General features: G+C 40.9%; 1 pseudogene; it reads left to right on the forward strand.

The window, feature by feature from the left end:
• The first annotated feature begins 10,685 nt into the window (after positions 1-10,685).
• On the forward strand, positions 10,686-14,439 carry LOC710971 (large ribosomal subunit protein uL29 pseudogene; annotated as a pseudogene).
• The last annotated feature ends 11,615 nt before the right edge of the window (positions 14,440-26,054 follow it).

The following is a 26,054-nucleotide window of genomic DNA, read 5'->3' on the forward strand; positions in this document are numbered from 1 at the left end:
CAGCCAGAGGCTGCATGTCCATAGCAGCAACGCCGACCCCACCTCCACAAAGAAGGAAGACCACCTCTGCCAGGCCCTTCACTTCATCAGCACAGACCAAGGGTAACTCACTAAAGCCCTTTGCTTCCCCTACTTACTGCAGCCTAAAGATAGTTCTTTAGAATAAGGTGCGAGGATATAGTACAATTTTGTGATATGCAAGTATCTCACTTTTATTATGCAGTTGGCCTGAGGATAAATTTTGTTTAGAGCTCCCTGTTTTTCTGATAGATATATGACCAGTGGGTAGTGCTCAGAGCGAGTGACATAGAAATAATTTAACAGATGTAAGGATATGATTTTTATCCTCCACTGTTTCTCTCTCAAACATCTTTAGTTTCACAGCTTCCTCACTGCGACACCTTACATTTCTTATATATTACTTCTCAACACAGTAACTCTGTTAAAGTATGAAGAAACCTAGGTTAAAATTTTCTTTTTCCTTAGACTATTCTTCTAAAACCAACAGGAAGATTTAGCTGGAGACCAGCTACAGAGAATAGTGACACAAATATAAAATATCAAATAAAGAATGAAAGTGTTTATGTTGGTCCCTTCCTGAACCTAAAATAGCTCTATAACAAATAAAGTAAAATAATCTGAATGAAGTAACAGCAATAGCGAAAAAAAACCATGGTTAATTAGCAAATCCCATCTCAAGTATCTGAGAATTACGAATATTCAACCTCTGATGTGAAGAGGGAGAAGACTTACTGAATCCCATGTGTGAGTACCTCTGTCACTGTCTTGAGTTGAGTATTTACAGTAACTTATAGCTGCAGATTCTTGACTGTACAGCCGTATGTTTTATTATTCAACCAGATGTAGGCCATAAAACTGGTTTATCTATTCTGGGGTTTGCTTAGTACTAATAAAATAAACTTCAAATCCCTAACTTAATGGCTGCTCTGATATTGTAGCACTTCAGCAAAGGACAGTTTTGCTATCTGGTACACTGAAAATGTTCTAAAATCAAAGTGTGCTTGGAAAGATATATTTCTGCTCCTAAAGATTTCATAAAGACCCTTGCAATTTGGATGAATTGTGCTGTGCAATGACTTGTTTTTCTATTGATTTCTAGGCTGATGGACCATAACCTTCATTGATAGTTCATTTTGGCTTCCTCCAGACTGAAAAGGAAATAGCACTGAGTCTCTTCTCTGCCTTGGAGCCTACATTATTGATATTCTTTCATCATTATGTAGGAACATAAAGCTTCTGTTATGTTGCAATTATTATGTGTCTTTACTAGAATGTAGTTAGTGAAACAAAAATAGATGAGGCAGCCCATCACAGGGCTGTCCTGCTGTTCTCTGCTACACTGAGTACAATACACAGAGCTCAGAGAAAGCTCCCCATTCATGCTGATTTTTTGGCAACAGTTTCACAAAAGAAATCTTTCTGAAGTTCTCAAAAGTGAAAATATCATAATTAGCATTTTAACCCAAGAGGAGCTATGCAGAAGAGTTGAGTCAATTTTCATACAACAATGTATTATTTTAACTCATCTTTCTCTAGGTACTTTCTATGAATTTCATACCATTTTTAAGAAATGAAATAATGAAACAAGATTATGAACCTTCTGTGGGAAAGAGCTGACAACATTTTGCCAGATTTTAAAAGTCTTTTGAGATTTCTTGCACTAGATTTTATCTACATGCCCAGACCATGGGATGTAGTTCTATCAACCTATGACTATTGAGATTCCTTAAAGCTTACGAAGTTAAACATTCATAGGAACAAAATCTTTTATGCCTTTTTTTTAACTTTTCATTAAAGGGAAACAAAAAGATCTAATGATCATGCATACTCACCAAAATAGATATTGACACTTCTGAGAATAACCACTGAAAGGCAGCATAAGTTAATTCAAGGTCAGGATGAGTATGAGAGAGCTCACTGGGTTTACTCCCTGTGATTGATAACAATCACCTGCCATTTGCAGAGTACTTCTGGTTCCCTCCCCCTTCCTCAGTACTTCCTGGTACTGACAGGGACCACGTGACTGGTTCCAGCCAATGCATTGCAAGTAGAAGTGATGGGTCATTCCTGGGCTGAGTGTTTCCCTGGGGGTGCAAATCCCTCCAGAGCTGTCTTTTTCTCTGGTACAGCCACCAGTTATGTGCAAGATGGTCACTCTGGCTACCCGGGTAACAAAGGGACAATGCCACCACCCAGGATGTACATGAGCCTTTCTTATTTTAAGCCGCTGACATTTGGGAGTTGATTCTTACTAGCCTATTCTGACAAATTTTTTTAAATGATTATTTTCGCATTATTATTTAGTTAAACTGATTCTTCATTTGGCCTTATAAAGATGGTTATCTACATTAGAAACAGTATACAATTTGGGCGGGTGGGAGGTGCATCATATCTCCAAGTTATTAATGTGCAGTGATGAATAGACACAAAGCAGGAAACAGCCATGGCCATGAAGATAGTTGTTTTTCTAAATCAGGGAACTAGAAAAGCCTTCAGATTCAGACCGGGCAAGGACTGGGGCTAACAGTTACCTGTCCCCAGATTCCTTTTGTTTTACAAGAGAAGTCTGGTTAAAATGAACTTCAGAAGTTGCTTTGAAGAGGAAAAATCGGGGGAAGGGAGACAAAATATACAACTAGAATCAGCTAAGCAGGCAAAAGTACCTGGTATTTATACTCTCATTATAGGTATATGAATTTCAGAACTTTGATTTTGTTTTTTTTTTTAAAGTAACAGCTGTGACTTAACATTCATTTCCCTCACCTACTGCCTGCTGGTCAGTGAAAGAGATCATGAGACTGCCAAGTTAGAGCCGCTTGCTTTACCCTGGGGAGCGACAGGAGCAGCAGGTGTGGCTGAAGATGCAAAGGTCTGAGGTTCCTTTGCTGCGTGTCACCTCCTGGCCTCGCAGCTGTAAATGCCCAGCTTTTTGCCGTCTCTGTGTTATGGCCATGGGAACACTCACATTTCACTTGCTCAAAACAATGTGCAAGTCATACGAAAAGCGAACTTGATCTCTTGAACTTCCAGAAAATCCTCACTTGCGGTGGGTGAGCTTTCATTTTTAGAATACAAATACAATTTAGGATCCCTCTTCACACTCTGGCTTCTGCATCATCCCACGGCTCGTTCAACAGATTTTCTTTTTGCCCGTGGCAATGTGAAATAAATTTTTTTTTTTTTTTGCTTCTCAAAATGACAATATTGAGAACATCTGGTTTGTAGCCGTCTTAAAGTTTGTTCTGCAATGCCGTTAGGTTTAAACATCTGTCATTAAATCAAGGGATTGACAAAATGCTCTGAGTTGAATTGCAACAGAGGGTACTACATCATTAAGTATCTTTTTTTGGAAACAAATTGAAAGAGAGTTAATTGTCTCTTCTTGAAGAGAGTGGGCCCATATCACCAAAGGTATCTGTTTTCTTTTCCAAATGAGAAAATGTATTCAATTTATTCTAGTAATTTTCCATTTTCTGTCCCACTGACTACTATATTTAATTACTCTAAATCACTCTCCACATAAAGACAGTGATGCGCTTCTGAGAGTCATTACAAAGATATTGTTTCGTAAGTGTCTTTGCCTATTTGAAAAGCACTGAAAGTTTTCAGCAGTTTTGCCCCCCGCTGGTTTCCTAGGCAGGCACGGATCAATATGTCATTTGATAAAATACAGTGCAGGGACACCATACCTCAGCAGAGTCCGGGTTCTCCTGATGTTTCGTAGTGTCAGCGTCTTGCTCTGTTTTCACGTTCTCCGGGAGAGAAGAACTGATCAAACACAACGTGCACTGTCATTAGCTGTTTAAGCCGAAAGTGATAGCAGATGAATATCATTAAGACTCCAGGACCTCTTAAATCCAGAAAGAAAACTAAGGCTTGATGAGTAAAGAGGCTGGCAGGTTGCCCTTCAGTACCCGCACCCAGCTGAACAGCTCATCCATTGTGAGGGAAGTCATAGGCGATTGATTAAATATAAGCTCTCTAGATGGCCTGATACCACTCCCAAAGCTTTTACAGTGATGTCTTTTCCAAGTTCTGGAATAAAGCAGCTTTTCTCTGCAATGGGAAAACCCTAATGTCTTCCTTTTATTCCCTAAGTTCAAGCTGCTTTTAGTTATCATTTATGTAAAGGATTAGATAATGTGAGAATATTTATTATGCTTGAAAAACATCATTTGTAGTCAAATTTTAAAATTTTCAATTTTTATTTTAAAGATGGGGGTACATGTGCAGGTTAGTTACCCTGACCATAGTTACCCACTAGGTCGTTTTCAACTCATCCCTCCAAAAAAATTTTTTAAAGAATTTGCTTGTTAAGAAATCTGGTATATAGAAATGCTATCTTTTCTGTATGTAATTATTTTTAATTTGGATAAGATACCTTTTTTGGATGGTTACTAAATTATCCAGAATGCTAGATCCCAGCGCACAAAGGAAGAGAATAAAAATTAAGCAAAAGCAGGGGCTTTGTGTAAGGAGGAGCTGTGGGGTTCAAGTCAGGGTTTCACCCCTTAACTAGCTGGGAAATGTGGGACAAGTTTATTTAACTTTTAAGTCTATTTTCTCAACTCTCCAATGTTAGTAATAAATCCTATCCCATATGGTTGTTATGAACATTACATTAGATAATGCTGATAAGGAACCTGGCAGGGAAGTGCTAAATAACAAGTAACTATTCCCAATACTTCCAACAATTTCTTTTTTTTTTTCTTTTCTTAATTTTATTTTAAGCTCCAGTATACATGCGCAGAACATGCAGGTTTGTTACATAGGTATATGTCTGCCATTGTGGTTTGCTGCACCTATCAACCCATCCCCTAGGTATTCAGGCCTGCATGCATTCGCTATTTCCAACGGTTTCTGAATATCGGAATCATTTCTGAATATCCCTGAATATCCGATGGACATCTTCCTTGCTGTTTGTCAAAGAATATGTGATCTTGGCCTCCAGGTTTCTCCTTCTCAGGGTGGGTTTCTTTGAGATACGACTTTAACTGATTTCTGTTTTTCCATTTTTATAAGAACTAAGAGTCTCACTTTTGTTTTTGGTTGGTGGGGTTTTAATGAAATGGAGAATTGAGCACCTCGCCAATTAAAGTTGACCAACCAGGCACACGAAAGACATTGACTTTTCAAAGCTCAGAGCCAGCCTGAACCCATTATGCATGTGAACAGTATCACACATCAAAATGTCCTGTTCAGCCCACTCAAAATTAGCATTAAAATAAAATGGGTAGGTAGACACTTTTTAAATCTTTTTAAAATTTCGAGGAACAAATCAAGAGAGTACTTTACAAAGGCAACCCTTGGGCATTGCCCTCCTTCCCATGGACGAGGGCAGAGCTGACTGTGTGTAACCAGATTTCCGCTGTACACCATCTTCCCTCATCTCCCATCTCAACTGCTGAGTAGAGACAACCCTTCAATTATTATCTTTACTTGATTTTCAGATCCATAAACACGATGTTAAAGGAAACCTCAACCCCATAATGAGATGTTGTAATATTTTGCATCCTGTTTTAAAAACCTTTTGGCTCTGATCATAAGTGGGGAGGATATTGTTTAAATAGCACTACCTCCAGTGAGTACAAAAAGATTCCTAGAGTTATCTTCCAATATTTCACAAAAAGCAGTTTATTATAAAAAGTGTTCGGATGTTTGTATCATTAATAAGAAAATAACTTGATTTTTATAAAATGAAAAAATCATAGCCCTATCTGTGATTACAAACATATAATTTGTATGTGGTATTCATATTGAACTCCATCCTGTCCCCAGCCTACATATACTAGGACTAAATATTACCAGATAAAACACTGGTACAAAACTAGAATATGGGTTTTAAATTAAACAAGTCTAACTTTCAAATTGTATGTTTCCTTATGCCGTGGATAAGGCAAACATTACAAAATGTAAAACCTTCTTGAATGGACACTTCAAATTTTCAAATGAATTCAGCCTTTTTGAGGTTTGAATTTCAATTATTTTCGACAAAATGGCACTTCCTGGCCTTGCAGGGAAAAAATATGTTTAAGGGGGCTTCTCAAAAAGCTTCCTAAAGGATCCTGTCCCTCAGGATGCTTTCCAAGGCAAACAAAGTCTGAAGAAATGAGTGAAAATTAAGCCGATCCTTACAGATTAACTTTCTCCAGGAATCAGCTCCACCTGGATGTCAAATGGCCTAGGAACAGACTCACAGGTGTGGTTGGTGTTTGCTTCTAGGGTCAGTATCCTCTGATATAAACAAACTAAAGAGAACCGAGTGTGTTTTTCCTTTGGTAGAAAAGGCATGAGAAAGGAATTTTGTTTACGCCAATAACTTCAAAATATTTATGAATATTTGAGTTGGGTTTAGTTTCTTTTTAATCTCATCTACCTTAATGATGGAAACTGCAAAGCATTTCCCCTGTACTCCTTAGATTTTATAGAAGCTTGGCAGAAAATTTAATATTTTCCAATGTACATTGGACATAAATGTGGAATTCTAGCAAACTATACTATTGTTAGCATCTGGGGCGATAGTCCACTTTCATAAGTAATGTAAATTACTGATCATTCTGAGGATAAACACCCAAAGATAAACAAATAAAAGGAGATGCTGGTAGCTTCTATTTAATTTAATAGACGTACAAACATTGGAAAATTGCAAAGCAGCCAAAAAACTAAAAAAAGTTTTGGGGATTGCCCAAAGAATAGGTAGAATTCTTTCAGCTCTGTTTTATTTCTTATTATAATTTTTTTCTAAGTTCCCTAAAGATATTTAATGGGAAATGATTACACAGGGAGTGTGTACAACAGCTGATTTAAAAGCAGGTCAGAATCAGATTTAATGATTTAAAAATTACAATTATGATTACAAATATGCGGGGCAAAACGTACACAGTTTTTTTGAAAAAACTATCAAAGAACGAAAATACAGTAAAGTGTTAATAGTTTTTACCTTTGGGTGGTGAGTCCATTACAGTTTTGATTTTGTTTTTGTTTTTTGCCTGTTTGTCCTTTGTGTTTTCTGTATTTAGTAGTAGCTAAACACACATATGTAACTTTTATTTTCATGTGATTTGTTCAAAGGTAAATGACACAAAACACACACATACGTATATATAATAGAAAATAACTAGGTGCGGTCATGCTATGGACCACTTTAAGAACTCCACTCTTGATAATTTTTTTTTGTCTGCTTGAGAAGTAAGACTATGACATAGTTGAATGACTATATTTACTCTGTGCATTTATTTTTCAATAATACTTTCATTCTCAGAGAGCCAGCTTGGTCATTTTGGCACGCCTCTACTGTCCTAATGTCTCAGCAGGACCTCAGACTCAACATGTCCAAAACAAATAGAATTATCTTCCCATGTGCAGAGTGACACATGCATATATCCCACCTAAATCCGCAGCTTCTGTAAATAATGACAGAATTATGCCAGCCTTAAAGGTTCTGGAACAGTGGCGGCTCCTCCCTTCTTGTCTCGTACTGTGAGACTCAGCAGCCCAAACTCACTTTGAGCTCTCTTGATTTCCATTGCCGCTGCCCCATTTCCAGGTTCTTTCCCTCTCTGCTTCACTGTTACAGCAGCTTCCTCTTCTTCCTGGCTCTACAGTTTATCCTCCTGACATTTAATACAAACAACTCTTCTGTCATCTGCCCTTAGGAAAACCCCCAGGTTTTTCAGACAGGCCATCTACTGTCCTAGCTTTGGAGGTCAGGAGCTGGCTATCACTGCCCCTGAACAAGCCCTGAGCTTCCCTCTGGTACCTGTACGTGGCACGTGATTTTCATGCTACCCTCCCACTGCTGCCATTTGAAATATTTGCTGTCCCCAAAGTGGCTCTTCCATGATGATCACAACCCAATGTGAGTTCCTCCTCTCCTTTGAGCCTCCCTAGTACTTTATCTGTGCTTCTCTCTACATCCATCAAAACCTGCCACATGAAACAGTTACCTCATACTGGAGGCTCAGGAAGGGCAGCCACTCAATTCCTCTTCTTTGCATCTATGCTTTGCACCATGTGAGCTTCTTACCTGCAGTGGTTGAATTTAAAAATATGGATTGCCCTGATACGAAAGATTCTGCAGACAGGAAACCTGGAAATTTCCATTAATAAGTTGATATATGTAAAGCTCTCAGAGCAGCGCCTGGCACGTCATAAGCACTGTGTAAGTGTTATCCATTCATCCTATTAGCTATTAATCAGAGCTCAAATACAGGGAAATTTGAGCAAAGGCAATGAATGACTCAGCTACTGAACTATGTCAAAAGAGTGAAAACCAAATGGAACAAACACATCTAAAATTCAGAGCCCACTACACACATCACAATGTGGGACCCCAGCAAAAAGCCCTGCCCAACTGAAAACAAAGGTTCCTAAAGCCTGAATGCAAACAAAGGCCAACCTAAGGACACCTAAGGGGAGGGGAATTGGAGAATGAATTCCCTTGGGGGCATTCCTAACCCTTTCTGACCTCCAGGCTTAGCCCGGGGCTTGGAAAGTCACTCCAGACAGTATCTTTTATCGAAGTGACTGGTGACACCAGCCCCAAGGGGAAGGTTGACCTTTTTACTTCTTTATAGTGAAGAGTAAAATGTGGGAGGAAAAGGTTAAGCTAACCCAGTCTCTGGAAGGTAACTCCCCTTCCACTTTCTATTGCACGTTTGCAAGAGTTTGTCGCTGCCTGCCTGCCCACCAGTCCACCAGCACCAGGCCTGAGGAAGGCCTGGAAAGTAGGGTGCAACCACTCCCCTCTTCTCAGTTGAATGCAAAAGAACCACAGCTAGCCCGAGTTCTTCTATAAGACCCCGAGAAAGAGCCTTCTTGGGAATACGGAGCATCTAAGGTTTATTCCCAGAGGTGGTGACTGCAATTAACAAGAAAAGTTGAAAATTTTCAATTTCAGGAAAATTTCCATTTTAGGCAGAAGTCAGAACAAAAAACAAAGGAATAATTCTTCCCTTATGTACAAGCTCGCCTCCCATTTTTTGCAGGAAGTAATCAGCTTCGTGGTACCTCATTTGAATCAGAAGTTTAGACATTTATGTAATGATGAGTCTTGTTATGAATCTTAATCAATATTTTTTTGTGTCCAATTTTGTAAGGAAATAGAATTATCACGTGAAAAACCTCATCTTGTTTCATTGTATTTTAACTCTCATTGATTCCAAAATAATAAAACCTCAGCAACGGCAGCTATTGAAAGTTCTTGGCTCTGAGACAGGAGGATTCTCAGAGAAATTGAAGAGATTACATCCCAGGACACTAGCTGTTTATCCTCCATCATTTTACATCCAAAATATTGACAGTGTCCCAGGCAATTGGCTCTTCACAGATTATTTCATTGAGTCAGTACAGCAACCGTAAGAGGTAGAATATTGTGATATAGAAAGTTCACACACTCAGAATTCAAAGTAAGTTTATCATTTAAAAAAAAAAGATGGAAAAAAAGGAGGGAGATGCTTAACCTGTCAGAAACTGGAATCCTCAACCTTTAGGTTGTTACCTCATCAGAACTTCAGGCTTTGGGGCTGGGCGTGGTGGCTCATGCCTGTAATCCCAGCACTTTGGGAGGCCGAGGAGGGCGGATCACTTGAAGTCAGGAGTGTGAGCACAGCCTGGCCAACATGGTGAAACTCCATCTCTACTAAAAATACAAAAATTAGCCAGGCGTGGTAGTGAGCGCCTGTAAGGTCAGCTACTCGGGAGGCTGAGGCAGGAGAATCACTTGAACCAAGGAGGCAGAAGTTGCAGTGAGAAAAAAAAAAATTCAGGCTTTTTTTTTTGTAAACACACGAGTTCAACCAGGTATTCCCTCCAGGAAAACACGGTCTTTGCTCATAAAGATTTGCTCCATGAGTCAGATGTAGGAGGGAGGACCTTATAATTATCAGTCCTCTCTGATGGGAGGGGAGAATGGGTCTTTTATTAATAAGTTACCAAAGCTTGAGAAGCCTCTTTGAAAAGAACGCAAACCACGTACATTTTTAAAGGATCCCAGTATTTGTCCAGTAAAACATTTCATATTTATAAGTGATCAATTGCTTATCCATAGAAGAAAAATAGTAAGAATCTCTTGAATAGTTGAGATCTTAACTTTCTTTGTCTAACTGTAGACAGGTAGCATTGCATTTTTAGGGAAGGCTGATTCTTCACTGGAATTCATCTTTTTCTGTGTGATAATGCTCAGAGTTTAAGTGGGTTAGCCAAGTTCACGTAGCTTACATGGAATTGCTTGGACTGGAAATCAGCCCCATTAGAAAGCCTGAAATGTCCACATTTTTCTATTCTACTTCCCTGATTTGTTTATTTGCAAATGTCAATGATAGCATTTCCCATGGAGGAATTTTGTCGTGAGTAAATGAGAGAATAATATGTATAAAAGGCTTGGCATAGTTTATCAGCTGAACCCTGTGCCCCGAAATTCACATGTTGATGCCTTCACCCTCAGTACCTCAGAACATGACTATATTTGGAGATAGGGTCTTTAAAGAGGTGATTAAGGTTAAATGAGGTCATATGGGTGGGGCCCTAATTCAATGTGATTGGTGTCTCTCTCTATATAGATATATAAAAATATATTAAAATATCTATAAATGTATATAAATGTATATATAAATATATATAAGATATATATACAAAAAAAAGATGAATGGGCGGCCTGTGCAGCAATGGCCAAGATCGAGTCTCCAGACCTTCGCGGGAAGGAGGAGGAGGAGCTGCTGAAACAGGCGACCTGAGGGTGCAGCGGTCCCAGCTGCAAGTTGCCAAAGTGACAGGCAGCGCGGCCTCCAAGCTCTCTAAGATCCGAGTCGTCTGCAAGTCCCTTGCCCGTGTTCTCACCGTTATTAACCAGACTCAGAAAGAAATCCTCAGGGAAGTCTACAAGGGCAAGAAGCGCAAGCCCCTGACTCTGAGGCCTGAGAAGACTCGCGCCAGCCACCGCCGGCTCCACCAGCGCGAAGAGAACCTGAAGACCAAAAAGCAGCAGCGTTAGGAGCGGCTGTACCCACTGCGGCGGAAAAAAAAAAAAAAAAAAAAAAAAAAAAGACACAGACACACACACTGAAAAGATCGTGAACAGACGCAGGAGAAAGACAACCCTCTAGGAGCCAAGGAGAAAGCCTCAGACGAAAAAAACTTGTCCATCACATGATCGTGGCCTTCCAGCCTCCAGAACCACGAGAAATACATCTCTGCTGTTCACGGCACCCGTCTGTGACGCTTTGTTACAAAAGCCCTGCTACACGAATATGAACATATATTAGGTATTTAGGAAACGGGAGGCTCCACGTTGGGAAATACGGAGGCCGTCTGCAATGACAACGAGAAAGCTTCCTCCAGGTCCAAGACATCAGCAACTTCTTGTGCTATATAGAACGGCTTGGTGTACACGTTGCTGCGAAGTTTGTGTCTTATTTCTTATTGGTGTCTCCCCTTCCAGGCTCAGAGCCCATTGCTTTGCTTATAGTAAGATTCATTAAAAGATGACAAAAAATAGGTGGACCCTCAACAAGCCCCTGGCACAGGGCAGGCCCTTTGGAGAAAGTGCATGAACCTTTGATACTGCCAGGCTTTGTGTGGCTGGTAAGTTCAAGTTGTCTTTTACAGGACGGAAGACAACTTTGGGGGTTTGAAGGAGCAAAGCAAGATGCCTTAACTCCCTGCCTTGTTCTCCTGGAGTAACTGAAGCAGTGGAAAATCCTATTTATTGATTAGGAATAATACATATTTTGTGATCGTTTTTAAAAGAATAATGGTTCAATTCCCCTTTCTGCCTCTTACAGTGATAACAGTAAAATTGACAAATACCTAAGCACATTTAATTTGCAAGATGGATTGCGCTATTGCCTACACCTGTTGGTAAGAGGTGAGCCCCAAAGCACTGCTACCGCGAGGACTGTCGCTGCCAGGGGCAAGCTGGGTTGTCACATAAATGAATCACTGACAATAGGGAATCTGACGGCAAGTGTTCCTTAGAAACCACTCCCAACTAACGGAATAACCCTCCACAACCACCCCAGGTGAAAACGGTGCTTGCCAGTTTCCTGTATAGTACTCCATTAAGTCTCAGACTCATAAAATGAGAAAGAAGCACTGGATGGCTTCTTCAGCTGTTACAGTCCTGCCTGACACTGGAAGACGTGCATCCAGGCTACTGGCCGCATGGTGATAGCTGAAACTTTAAACAAATTAAGCCCACTTCTTCAGACATTGGTGCATGCTTCAGAGGTCATCATTTTTAGAAACCCAAGCACTGGGAATTGACGTTTCCTGAACAGAAGATTGCCAAGAACAAGATCACAAACTTTTGGTGGTTTTTTTTTGTTTTTTTTGTTTTTTGTTTTTTTAACATATGAGTTCAACCAGACATTACCAGATATCACTCTTTGCTGAGTCTGAAGGCTCAGGAGAAGAAACTAAACTGATTTTTTTTCTAAGCACGTATTCTATTCAAACATAATGAAACTTAAATGGCTTATTTAGGAAGATGGTAATAATTTTATTAAAATGTAGATCAAACGAACAAAAACATTTAAAAAGTCCAGAAGTGTTAGTAGCATATATATAGCACTCAGGAAACATAGGTGTTACTTTCCATGTCCTGCCAATGGTACTAATAGCAAATAGACCCACAGCTTTAGACATTTTCCTCTCTTTAATGGTTTTTAAAAAGACGACACAGGCCAGGTGTGGTGGCTCCTGCCTGTGATCCCAGCACTTTGAGATGCTGAGGCTGGATGATCACTTGAGGTCAGGAATTCAAGACCAGCCTGGCCAACATGGTGAAACCCTGTCTCTACTAAAAATACAAAAATTAGCTGGGCGTGGTGGTGGGCACCTGGAAGTTGAGGCAGGAGAATCGCTTGAACCCGGGAGGCAGAGGTTGCAGTGAGCTGAGATCTCGCCACTGCACTGCAGCCTGGGTGGCAGAGCGAGACTCAGTCTCAAAATGTAAATAAATAAATAAATAAATAACCAGAAGACGACACTAAGGAAGCAATGGAAGCTGTAAACACACACGCCCAGGTGAAAAATCCGGTGCATGGGGCATAGCGTTGCCTTAATTCGATATAATGACTAAACAGCTTTGCAGCAATAAGACTGCCTCATCTAGACAGAATCTGATGAACCAACAAGAGGTGTGAGAAAGCAATTATGGATCTGAAATTGATAAGAAACAGGCAAATAAGTTGTGGAAGGTTGTAAATGATATTTCATAGCTCTAGCAAAATTAAATGTGTTGAATATAAAATACAAAATTATTGGCTAACAGTATGGAACTTGGCTTGTAAATGACGAATTGGAAGAGAACAGAGAATTATAAACTAGGGAGAAAAGTAAACCTTCTATTTAATCTTAGGCGTGGCTGTCAGGTATGTTTGTATTTAAAGTTAAATTATGTACAATTGCCTGTTGTATTTAACTGCAATATTCATATACATATTTATAACTTTAGAACATTTTTTATTTTCACGAGGTCTCTAACTATTAAAAGTACATTGAACCAAAACACACATGCCTATTTATGGCCAGCAGAGAATTCCAATCCGTCCACACACACACACATATTTGGGACTATTAGCCGTAGGCAACGGGTCCTGCACGATGCCCTGAAGAAAAAACATACTGACATGTTCCAGAAGGGCTGCGTGCCCAGTAGAAAATGCACACAACTTTCGAAGTCTTTGAAGAGTCGCCAGATTCCCTGGGACATTGCTGCTACCTAGGGTAGGAACTTTGTGAATTTATTTTCAGGAGAAAAATAGTATTCTTTAATAACAAACTGCTATAACACAGGACCAATAAATCTCTTCTCTCTAAATCTCCATTTCTTCGAGGAAGCGGGACAAGATCTGATTGTCTGTAAATTACCATTTCAGTTCTGACATTCCTCCAATCTTTGGAAGATAACTTGCCCTTTTAACGGTTCTCAATAAATATTAATTTTAAACATTAATGAATATGTTACACCTAACCAAACTCTATGTAGCTTATAAAAGGTTCTTTCAAGTCTACCACTTAAACATGAATCCAACTTTAACTTGATGGATGTTATTTCAGAATATATTTCTCATAAAACAAACTTTTAAAAATATATAATGGTGTGTTTTTGCTTTCATTCCTTGGGTAAATTAGAGCTACTTGGTCTAAGCATTGTTCCAGTGTCTTCAAAGTAATTGTGCATAGGCCAGTCGTCTTGGTATATGTCACCTAACTCATATTTGGCTTTCCTAGGCTTTGTTTACTTTTTTTAAGTTGATTTAATGTTTTTCAAAGTATCCTAAGTTTGCCTCATTTCCAGTGAACATCCTGCAAAGTTCAGAAATTCATCCCTCTCTGCCTTTTAAGGGGAAGAACAAGTTGGCATTGAATAGTTTGGCAGCAGAGATGGAGAAGCAGCCTGCACAGGATGAGAACTAGAATTATGGAGGCAGCTGTATTGGGCGGTAGGTTTCCATTAAATGGATGTCTTGGGCTTGCCATCTTTCACTGTAATTGCTGTGTCCGGGAAGTTGACTGTCTCTGGAGATTAATCTATTTTAAGTTTAATGGATCTGTAGAAGCTATTGAAAGACTGGTACAACTCTTTCTCCTTGACTTTTCCAGTCCAAATGAAGACATTGCTATCAGTAATAACGCACCTGCCCCGCATGCCAACATTCCAGCCCCACTCCACCTGCAAGAGGAAACCTCCTTCCATGGACTTTATGTATTGGGAAACCTTTCATACTAAGTTACTTGAGTTTATTAGTAACAATGTATTTGTTTTCCTATGTGATATATATACATATATGTGTATGTGTATGTGTGTATATATGTATGTACATATGTGTGTATATACGTGTATCTGTATGTGTGTGTATATATATAGAGAGAAAGTGAGTCTCTTCTAATCAGTGTGAAATAATTTATGTTATCAAACTGAATTGATACAATACCAAGAAAAAGCAAAGAAAATTTACATGCATTTATTCAATCTATATATGCATTGGCCTTACTGCAGGCAAGGGTACAATTTTCATAAACTTTTATTTGAAAGAACTCTGGCATTCAAAGATGTAACCTTTGTGGGTTAACAAAAGGCAACGTAAATGTTCATAGGACAGAGTCATTAGTGATCTTTCTGAAAAACAGACGTAAATCATGGACGTCGGGGTGGTAAAAGGTCACTTGACTGGTGAGGAATCCAACCCACCTCCCCAGCTTCCACGGCAACAGCTTCGTGTGCTCAGCTTGCTGTGGTTTACCTAGAAACACTAGTGAGAAAATGTGAAAACTGTTCCTTCTGAGAGAGAAAAAAAAAGCATCAAAAGTGAAGATGAAAGAGAAGAAGACTAAGAAAGTGATGATTTTTAATTCATGTTCAGTCAATAAATGTTTAAGTATTTTTCTGTAGACCACTGCGTAGGCACTGGGCATGCAGTGATGAACAAATTAGACATGGTCTTAGTCTTCATGGAACTTATAAACGATGCAGGAGAGAAACACAGCAAACAAAAAAGAATCCCCACCTACATATATATTTTAGAATTGCTACAAGCACAGGAAGTCACACCAGAAGGTGCTGTGAGTGAGTGTCACAGGGGACCTGACCTAGAGGAGGCATCAAGGATGACCTGTCCTGTTGGAAGAAGCCACATTTAACCTGAGTCTTGCCGGCTGAATGGAATAGATGACAATGAAGTGGAGAGTAAGGAATCAAGCCTTCTAGACTGAGGAAACAGATACAGAAATCCTTGATAATTAAGAGGGGTGTGATGGATTGGGTTGTGTCTCCCCAAACTTCCTATGTTGGAGTCCTAAACCCTGGTATTCATAGGAATGTGACCTTGTTTGGAAACAGGGTCTTTATAGAGTTAATGAAGTTAAAACGAGGTCATTAGGGCGGGCCCTGATCCAACATGACTGGTTTCCCTAAAAGAAGGAGAAATTTGGAGACAGATGTGCATACAGGGAGGCAACCATGTGAACATGAAGACCATCTAGAGGCCCAGGGGAGGGGTCTGGAACTGACCCTTCCCCCACAGCCCTGCCCACACCTTGGTCTCAGACTCCTAGCCTCTAGAACATTGGCATCATACATTTCTGTTGTGGAAGGCACTTCGTTTTTGGTGCTGAACTTTAATGTGAGAGCTCTAGGAAACACAGACAGGAGGCATCAAAGACTGAAACCAGAGAGGAGGGTTATAGGTTGACTTGAGGATTTTAGGTTTTCTATCACAAGTGCAATGGGTGTGACATGGTCTAGCTTCACAAGGCCTGCCTCGCTACTATTTGGAGAACAGATTGGAGGGGAGTAGAAGTGAATGTCTGGAGACCAGCAGGGAGACAATGCCAGGAGGCCAGTTAAGGGGTGACAGTGAGCTGGGCACAGGGGCTCATGCCCATCATCTCATCACTTTGGGAGGCCAAGGCAAGAGAATTGTTTGAGACCAGGAGTTCAGGACAAGCCTGGGCAATATAGCAAGACTCATGGTCTACCAAAAAAAAAAAAAAAAGTAAGAGGAGACAGTGCTGGAAGTAGGGTGGTGGCAGTCAGGTGGGGCCTGAGTCGGGGTAATTTTGGAGTTAAAAGCAGTAGGTCTCAGTGTTGGACCACAAATATGGTGATAGTTGTGGAAATGGTAGCTTCAGGAAGGACTCATGGGCCTGTGGTTTCCACAGCTGGGTGAATAATAACTCCTTCTGAAATGAAGAATTGAGGAAGAGGAGTGCATTTGGCATGAATGGTCAAGTAAGTTTTGAAAATACTAAGTTTGAGATGCCTGTGTAATCTAAATGTAATTTTTAAGTAGACAGTTTAACATCTAGACTTGTAACTCAGAAAAGAAATCAGATCTGAAAATACAATAAAATTGGTTCTGTTGGTACATAAATGGTATTTTAAAGTGGGAAAAGATGAGATGACCTCAGGAGAGAAGGTAGAACAGGAGGAGAAGGGACAGCACTGGTGCCTGAGAAGCCCTATTAGAGGAGGCTTGGTTCAGGTTTCCTCAGTGTCGGCTTTGCTGATGTCTGGAGCCAGATAATCGTTGCTGTAGGGGCAGCCTTGTGCACCGCAAAATGTTCAGCAGCATCGCAGCCTCTACTCAGCAGAAGTTAGCAGCCTCCTCTTAATTATGACAACCAAACATGCCTCCAGGCTTTGCCAAGTGTCCCCTGGGGCCCCAAATCACCCTTGGTTAACAACTAGTGTAGAATAGACAAGCAAAGAAAAAATATAAAGAATAAGTAAAGGGGGAAGAGGAAAAGCAGAAGGGTACGATGTGTCAGAAGTCAGGAGAAAAGACGATCTCGGGAAAACTCAAATCACAGATTTCCGTGGAAAAGTCAAGAACGACGCTTACCGTGAGGGGCCTAGTAGTTTTAGCAGCATGATGGTAACTTTAGCAACAGTAATTTTGGTGGCTCAGCGGGAGCACAGGCTAAATTGAAGTAGATTACAATTCTATTTTTATTTATCCAGTTGGTGATATGTATACATGTAGTCAGATTTTAATGATATTTGTGTGATTATTTTGTTTAATGTAAAATATAGCAGATGCTATTGATTGCCTACTCAACAATTTCTCCCTTTTAACAGAAATTTCATTTTTTCATACAATGTGTTGTCTATTCATGGGAAACTGCTTTGCAGTCAATGGTGGCAATGGCAGTCCCATTCTCCTTGGCAGTGGCTGGTTTAGAAATAGGCGTGTGATGCAGATGTAGTTAACGATGACATCAGAAGAAATTTAAAGACATCTGGGAAACGTTTCCTTGTTGATACAGACAACCAGGAAGGAACGCTCACCTTTCATCTGGGTGTGGCCTCCTAAAATTCCTGGAGGATTTAGGCACTCCTAAAACAACTTTTCTCCCCACTATGGAAGAAGAATTAACTTGAGAACAAGCCGAACAGTGAAGGTAGCAAAAGGGAAAATGGGAAGAACGTGGGTGTTTGAATGAAGAGGGAAGACTGAATCCTTCAGCCTGGAAGCCATCCATCTTCAGGCATCTTAATACATTAAACCTAATTTCCTGCCACCTCCCATCTGTTTGCAGTTGTTTTAATTTGTTTGTTTATTTGTTACCATTTATCATCAGCCCAGCATCTTTGTTCTATTGTCAACAACTTCTGGAACGACACCATTCTTTTCCCCTGATGTGCTGTTCTCTTACTAACCTGAATGGAATTCAGAGTTCCCCCATTTTACAGTTTTCCAAAATAAGGCAAAACAGCTACAGTCACCTCTTGACCTCTGATCCGTTCTCTGCCCCAGCTGGTTTCTTTTGAAGTCCACACCATTCCATTAGCACTTCCCTGACCACAGTGCTGCCTCCACTGGTGTCTGCTCCCCACCCACATGCCTTGAGGGTCTGCACACTTGGACCATCACTGTCCTCTTTGAAGTGTCTTGGGAGCCATTTATTTTGATGGCCCTTGCAAACTGCTGGCTTCACACTTCAACTACCTCCATTGGCCTTCAGCTATACCCTCCTCTAGCACCAGCACTCACAGCCACACCTTGGACTTCAGCATTACCTGAAGCTGCTCCATCTCCACCATCTTAAACTCAGAAATTCTTACCCCTGTTACAACCCCCTACTCTCACTCCTGTTTACTCTCAGTGTGACCTTTGATTCTCAGCCCCTCTCTCATCTCCCATGAGTCCCTTTCTGGATGTAAAATACAAATAGAAACCCCTCAGAAACTGGTAACTACAATCAATGACAAGGTATTATGACCACTTACTTATGACGTTTTTATAACAACCCAGCCTGAAACCACATCTGCTCAACCATTTCAATTAAAATTTTCCTAGCACTCAGAATTCACACATCCTCTAAACCCATCTTGTCAGACAGAAACTAAGCCATGAGTTGTCCCCACTTCTGATTCTGGGCTGTAGAAACTACCAGAAGAAAATTAGGCTGGGCACGGTGGCTCATACCTGTATGTAATCCCAGCACTTTGGGAGGCTGAAGTGGGCAGATCACCTGAGGTCAGGAGTTTGAGACCAGCCTGGCCAACATGGTGAAACCCCGTCTCTACCCAAAATACAGTAATTAGCCGGGCACGGTAGCGGGCACTTGTAATCCCAGCTACTCAGGAGGCTGAGGCAGGAGAATCACTTGAACCCAGCAGGCGGGGATTGCAGTGAGCTGAGATCACACCACTACACTCTAACCTGGGCAACAAAGCGAGACTCCCTCCCCCACCACCCAAAAACAGATGGCTCTAAATGTTTCTTTCTTTTCCCAGAGGGTCATTGTTCTGTTCATAGAGAACCAGCCTCGGAGGGCCTGATGTTTCCCCTGGTGGCCTCCCTCTCCCCTCTTCCTTCACCTGGCCATGCATTCAGACCCTGGGTCCAGGCCATGGCATGAGCATCACCCTGTAAGGCAGCAGCGGGCACTGCGGTCCACAGTAAAAGTAGGTTTGGGGGTTTGGGATTCTTCAGATTAGATCCCATCACTACCACCACCCCTCAGAAACAAAACACGGAAGGCTTTCCCTTTTAATAGTGATTAGTGGTAACAACACAACTTTGATACATTACAATGGAGCTGCATCATTCAACCATTTTATTAACTTTTTTTTTCTTTTTTCTGAGACAGATCTTGCTTTGTTGCCCGGGCTGGAGTACAGTGGCACAATCTTGGTTTACTGCAGCCTCCACCTCCCGGCTTCAAGCAATCCTCCTGCCTCAGCCTCCTGAGTAGCTGGGACTACAGGTGCCCGCCACCACGCCCGGCCAACTTTCATATTTTTAGTAGAGACGGAATCTCACCATGTTGGCCAGGCCGATCTAGATCTCCTAGCATCGACTGATCCACCCTCCTTCTTCTCCCAAAGAGATGGGAAGACAGTTGTGAGCCACGGCACCAGGCCTAATTAACATAAATTTGATGTACCAGCTTCAATGAAAGAATAACGAATTCAATTTAATACAAAATGCTACAACTTTATGCTGACCTTCCACTCGCTGAGCCTGGCGGACAGCTGAGAGGAGTGAGTGTGGCGTATGCTGTTTCCTCGTCCAGTCTCAGCCCCTGTGGCCTCCCACGTTGTCTCAGTCACAGTGAGTGTGATCCTGTTGTTCACATATACACATGTGTAGTTTTATTGCCCATGGCTATCAACACCACTTGGTGACATCATCTCTTGTTCCATCCTAGCAACCTCTGTCCCCTTCCAGCCCTGGGACTATCACACTCACTGAGAGAAAGTCTATGTCAGCTGGGTGCAGTGGTTCACACCTATAATCCTAGCACTTTGGGAGGCTGAGGCAGGCGAATCACCCGAGGCCAGGAATTCGAGACTAGCCTGGTCAACATGGTTAAATCACGTCTCTACTAAAATACAAAAAATTAGTCAGGCGTGGTGGCACATGCCTGTAATCCCAGCTACCTGGGAGGCTGAGGAAGGAGGATCGCTGAAATCCAGGAGTTGGAGGCTGCAGTGAGCCGAGATTGCACCACTGCACACCAGCCTGGGTGACAGATCAAGACTCTGTCTCGGGAAAAAAAAAAAAAAAGAATAAGCAAGTCTATGCCATCCACGTGGCACCACTACAGGGACTAGTGCTGGGTGCAGCATCTGGCATAAAAGACACTAATAGTATTTGCTGGATGAATGACTGGAAGGAAACAGTCCCCACAGCTGTAAGAACATTTGCTGAGCTCTGCGCTAAGCCACTTTCACGAATGTGTGTCACGGCAGGCAGCTGCTTGCATTCATCCTATTTTGCAGATGAAGAAACCGAGGCTTAGGCTACTCAACTAGAACATGGTAAAGCAGGGGTTTGACCTTCTAGGACTCTGACCCCAGAAACTGTACTCTCAACACTTTTACCATTCCACACTTGTGTAGTCACTGATAGATTAACCTGTTTCCGAGGGTCATCTAACCTCCAAAACTTTTCCAGAGAAAATGCCTAGATTCCTACACAATCCTAGCACTTCATTAATGTTATCTGTTGAGTGGTAAATGTAAGCAGTATTTGGTGTAGCTGTATAAACTGAGTTCAATTTTCTAAATTAGTATCAGAAGAGTAATAGGTTAATGAATACAAATATTGTGGGGTGGGGCAGAAGAAGGAAAGCTATTATTTTCTTTCACATTAAAAAAAAGTCTTTATACATTATGGTAGACTATCTTTACCAATTATTCCGTTTTCCTTGTAATAGAAGTGTACCCCTTGCTCACTGACATCCAAGCCTGATCATTTGACTTGACTTATCCTTCAGCCTGGATCTGCAACGAAGACAGGCAGAGCAGAGCCAGGCAATGCCGCATCTACCTGCAATTGACATGCAGTGAGAGCCAGACTAAGTCTTCGTGCTAAGTCCTTGAGATTCTGGGGTCGTTACCCAGCATAGCTTAGTGAAAGCTGAGGAATACACACATTGCTATGGGTCAAATTGTGTTCCCAAAAGATGGTGCTGTCCAAACCCCAGGAGCTGTGAATGTGACCTTATTTGGGAATAGTGTCTGGTCTTTGCAGATAATCAAGCTGAGATGAGGTCATCAGGGTGAACCCTAACCCAATATGACTGTCCTTATACAAAGAGGAAATCCAGACACGGGTCAGAACACATGGAGGGAAGATGGTGTGAAGAGGGGCAGTGGAAAGACCACCACCATCTCCACCATCTCCAAGACCTCAGGGATGCCTGAGGTCACTAGAAGCAAGGAGGGAAGCCAGCAGCAGATCCTGCGCCAGTGTCTTCCAAGGGAATGTATCTCTGCTGACACCCTGATTTCTGGCCTCCAAAACTGTGAGGCGATGCATTTCTGCTATTTTAAGTCACTCAGTTTATAGTACTTTGTTATGGCAGCCTTAGCAAACTAATACAAACTCATTTACCTCCAGTTACATAAGGTCTTGAGTAAATGGATGCTGTTATTTAGAATTTAAATGTAAAGAATTTTCCAAAGTTAACTCTTAGAGGAGTTACTAATTGTTCTCAACAGAGCTAAATAGAAAATTCCCAGGACGTCAAACTTGCTAAACTATGACTTTTAACTTGATCGAGAAAGATATAAAAAAAAATAATACAATGAAGATTTGAAACCACAGGTAGAAGTTACAATATGAAGAAGATATAGACTTTTAATCACATATGCACATTAGACTAATTTTCATATTCTGAGATTTTTTATGAAACACTGCAAATTATACCTTTTTCTCTAACATTCACTCCAAATATTTAGGATGTATGCATTTTTCTGTATAATAAAATAGAACTGTAACACTGATCTCTTTCTCCTCTCCCACAGGATAAAAACTCATTTTCTTCAGCTCGTGTGCTATATGTGAAAAACATACAGGCCTTGTAAAATGCTTTAGAACCTAGGTGAGCGCCACTGAGAATTGGCTGACTTCCTCAGCATCATTTTTAAAAGGTCTATAAATTTATTGTTGTTATATCTTGGTCTTCTCAAAGCTGGACTTGTAAATGAGACGCTCCATGTGATTTGAAGAGCACCACAATGTTCAGTACAAGTCGTTCTTTACCCTACACAAGGCAGACCCTCATGGGCTAATTGTATAATACTTAAAGCATGGCATATTTGAACTAGTAAAGTCGGGAAGGCTGAAAGATTGATCCTTTTTTATTAGCCAGAGCAGATTTTAGTGTATCAGATTAGCTCTGTGCTGCAAAGGATATTGGTAAGTTGTTCCCCAGGTGGAAAGGTGGAAAAGGTATTAAAATTCTTCTGTAACTCCCCAGAGCCTCAAGAAAAAAAACAAATTCATAGCAAGACACATCTAAGACCTCTGAGAGCTGGCCTCTGATTTCCTCTCCAGACTCCTCTGTCTGACTTGCTACACTGAATTGTTGAAAGGGGAAATTTCCTAGTCGCCCTTTTCTGGGTAACTCTACCTTTCCTGATTTACCGTGCAGCTAATTTTAATTAGAGTAATTAATGCTGTCTGCAACAACCGAAAGACACTGCCGTCTTCAACGGCTTCACACAGAGTGTGAGTTCTTGCTTAGAAGGAGCCCAGGGCGGGTCTGCCTGCTGCTCTCCATTTTGCATTCACATCAGTTTGGACACAGGTCTCCCAGGTGTCCACGTGGAAAGAAGAAAGGGAACAAGAGGCACGAGGTGCTGCAGCCCAGCCCTCCTGAGGCCCCCAGGCAAGAACTAGTCAGCAGGTCGCACCTCGCTGCGAGGATAGAGAGAAGTACAGGGGAACACATGGGCTGTTTGTGCTCCCTACCTGATACCCCAACACTGGTCTGCATGGTATCCCGGCCATAGCTCGCACCACCCAGACTTGCTCCCCTCTTTCTTCCTCATTAGATGATCAGAGCCTCAAAGTTGCTTCTGCACCTTGTTTATGTACCCAGAGCTTCCAGCATCTTCCCTCTCACACTTCAGATGCTCAATAGCTGTTAAAATATAGAATGAATGGATGGATGGATGGAAAGAGGGATGGATATATGAATGAATGGAGGAGGAATGGAGGGATAAATAAGGGAAGGAAAGGAGGCATGTATAGATGGACGAATGGATGAATGGATGGATATATGGATGGAAGGAGGGATGGGTGAAAGAAGAAAGGAGGAATGTATAGATGGATGGATGGATGGATGATGGAGGGATGGGTCATTCAGCCTGTGGTATTGCAAGGCTGTTCAATACCTATAGAGAACATTTCTTAGACCCATTACCTCTTGAAAACTCTGTGATTGGGAATCTTCTAACACTGAGAATCCTGGCTCCCCAAAGTCGAGCTCAGGAAATTGAGTTTTCTCCAATTTCCTGTGCAACCAGAATACAAGCATGTGATCTAAGTTTCTCCAATCAAATAGACGCACACAAGACTTTAATGCAAAGAAACAAGCAACACAAGGCAACAGGCCCGGTATCCCCATTTTTGCAGGGGATGGACTTAACACAATCAACTTTATGGCATCAGTGGAAGCCGCAGTGATTTCACAGGAGTTATAATGGAGCTCCTGGTGTAGAGGAAAGATATGGGGACAGCAATGCTGGAGCAGCCCAGTGGAGGCGGTATCCTTATCAGACAAACTCTGAGGGGTGATGTGGGCATTACCTCACAAAGATTAGCCTTGGATCAGGTTTTACAACCTCCCAATATTTCTGATCCACCCAATATTTCTTTAATTAAATCCCTTTTGACTTACAAAAAAGAATCCACTTTCTTTGCATGCAATTAAGAACCAACTGAGATCCAAGAAAATAGCGTGCAACCACAGGACATTGGAACTGGAAGAGAGAAAGTATGTGTGTGTGCACATGTATGTGCATGTGTGTGTGTGCATGTGTGTGTGTGTTAGGAGAATCATTGGGGAGGGGATTCTCCCCAATGTAGAGGGAAGCAGTAAAGTCATAAAGTTGGTGAGAGTGGCATATGGGCATCAGAGGTCAATTTTGCCAACATCATTCTCACTATAAGTCTTTATTTTGTTCCTGTGAGGTGTCACTGTTACACTACATTGCAAGAATTCGGGGATAGTGGCCCATTTATAATCTTAATATTTATCTATTTAAGTCATGCCTTAAAAATTTATCTATTTTAGTCATTCAATCTACCATTAGACAATGTTTATTAAATTCATGAAATTGTGCTTCAAGTAAAAACTGTGGTAAACAGCTTCAAGTAGTAAGTATATTATTTGGTTTTTCTATAAAGTAAATTTGAAGGCAAGGTTAGATTGATGAGATTTCTGAGCTCACAGAAAAGCTGATTGCTTCATACCAAGTAACAGAGTTTCACTCAGTTGAAGAGTCTAAAGTGGTTGCACTATCAACAGTCTTAAAAATAGAATTGCAAGGATATTCTGAGGTAGACAGTGCTTCTGTATCGTACTAATAACATTATATGTGTCCTAATAAATATAAACTTAAGGAGAGGGAACTATTATAATTGTGGAAGGGACAGTTGAATAAAAGAGAATATGGAGTTTTGCTCAAAACATTTTAACTGAATACATTTGTTTGTTTGTTTTCATAAAATGTTCATTTCCACTAAAAGTTTGTGGCCTATCAAAAGTTTGTTTCATAAGGGATGGTACAAATTCACTTACCAGGTTTTTTTAAACTTTAAAAACCAATATTTCAAGCAACCCACCAGAGATTTCCACTCTCAATTTAAAAAAAAAAAAAAAGTCTTCTCTGAATTACAATAACTTTAATGTTTGCAACGCCTTGATTTAAGATTTTTCAAACTGGCTCATTCACAATATGAAAGTGGCATCCCTATGAGATCATTGACTTTTGCTTGCAATTATCTTAGCAGTTTAAAGAAGTGTAACTGATGCTAGCATAACTGCTTCTTAATGTTTTCAAGGTACTGAAAAGACTAGCTGGAAGTGAAGAGTTGACCCTTTCTGAAAACCTGAATAACCAGAGGTTCCCTAGTCATCAGTCACAGCAACAGCTAGCTCTTCTTTGAAAACGGGTCCATTTTTCAAGCTGTTGTTGGCATTGCTATAGATCCTGGAGGCATGACTGAAAACAAGATCATAATTGAGCCTTAGGAGGTCTGCTTATCTCTCACAGCAATGAGCTGGCAGAGGATGGGGACCCAGGCTGTGTGAGTGCAGGGCAACAATGTCCCTGCTTGGAGACCTAACTGATTGTAAAACTTGTTGGTAAAAAGGTGTGAAGAAATGAGTGTCAGTGTTTTGCTTGCTGCCTTAGGATTCGTGTGGGGGTAGAGGCTGGAAGGTTATACGGAGGAGGCAGAAAAGACATAATTAAAACTATTCATTTCATGAAGCAAAAAAAAAATGTACTCTGGCTTCCCAGCAGGCCTTGATCTCTTTGTTATGCCGTTTACTTGGAAAGCCCTCTTGAAATGTCATTCAGGAAGTGCCACTCCAGCAGCCTCGCAGAAAAAGAAAAAGGATAGTTAGGGAAGAAGGGTGAAAAGATAAAAAGCATCCAATTTTCAAAGAATAATATTGAATTAGAAGCATCTTAATCTGTGCTTGCTCAATCTTATGAACTTTTACGTGGATGACAATCAAATTATCTCCTATAAGTAAAGAAAGATTTTAAGGAATTGCTA

Source organism: Macaca mulatta, chromosome 17 (assembly GCF_049350105.2).
Source record: "Macaca mulatta isolate MMU2019108-1 chromosome 17, T2T-MMU8v2.0, whole genome shotgun sequence".
Classification (NCBI taxonomy): domain Eukaryota; kingdom Metazoa; phylum Chordata; class Mammalia; order Primates; family Cercopithecidae; genus Macaca; species Macaca mulatta.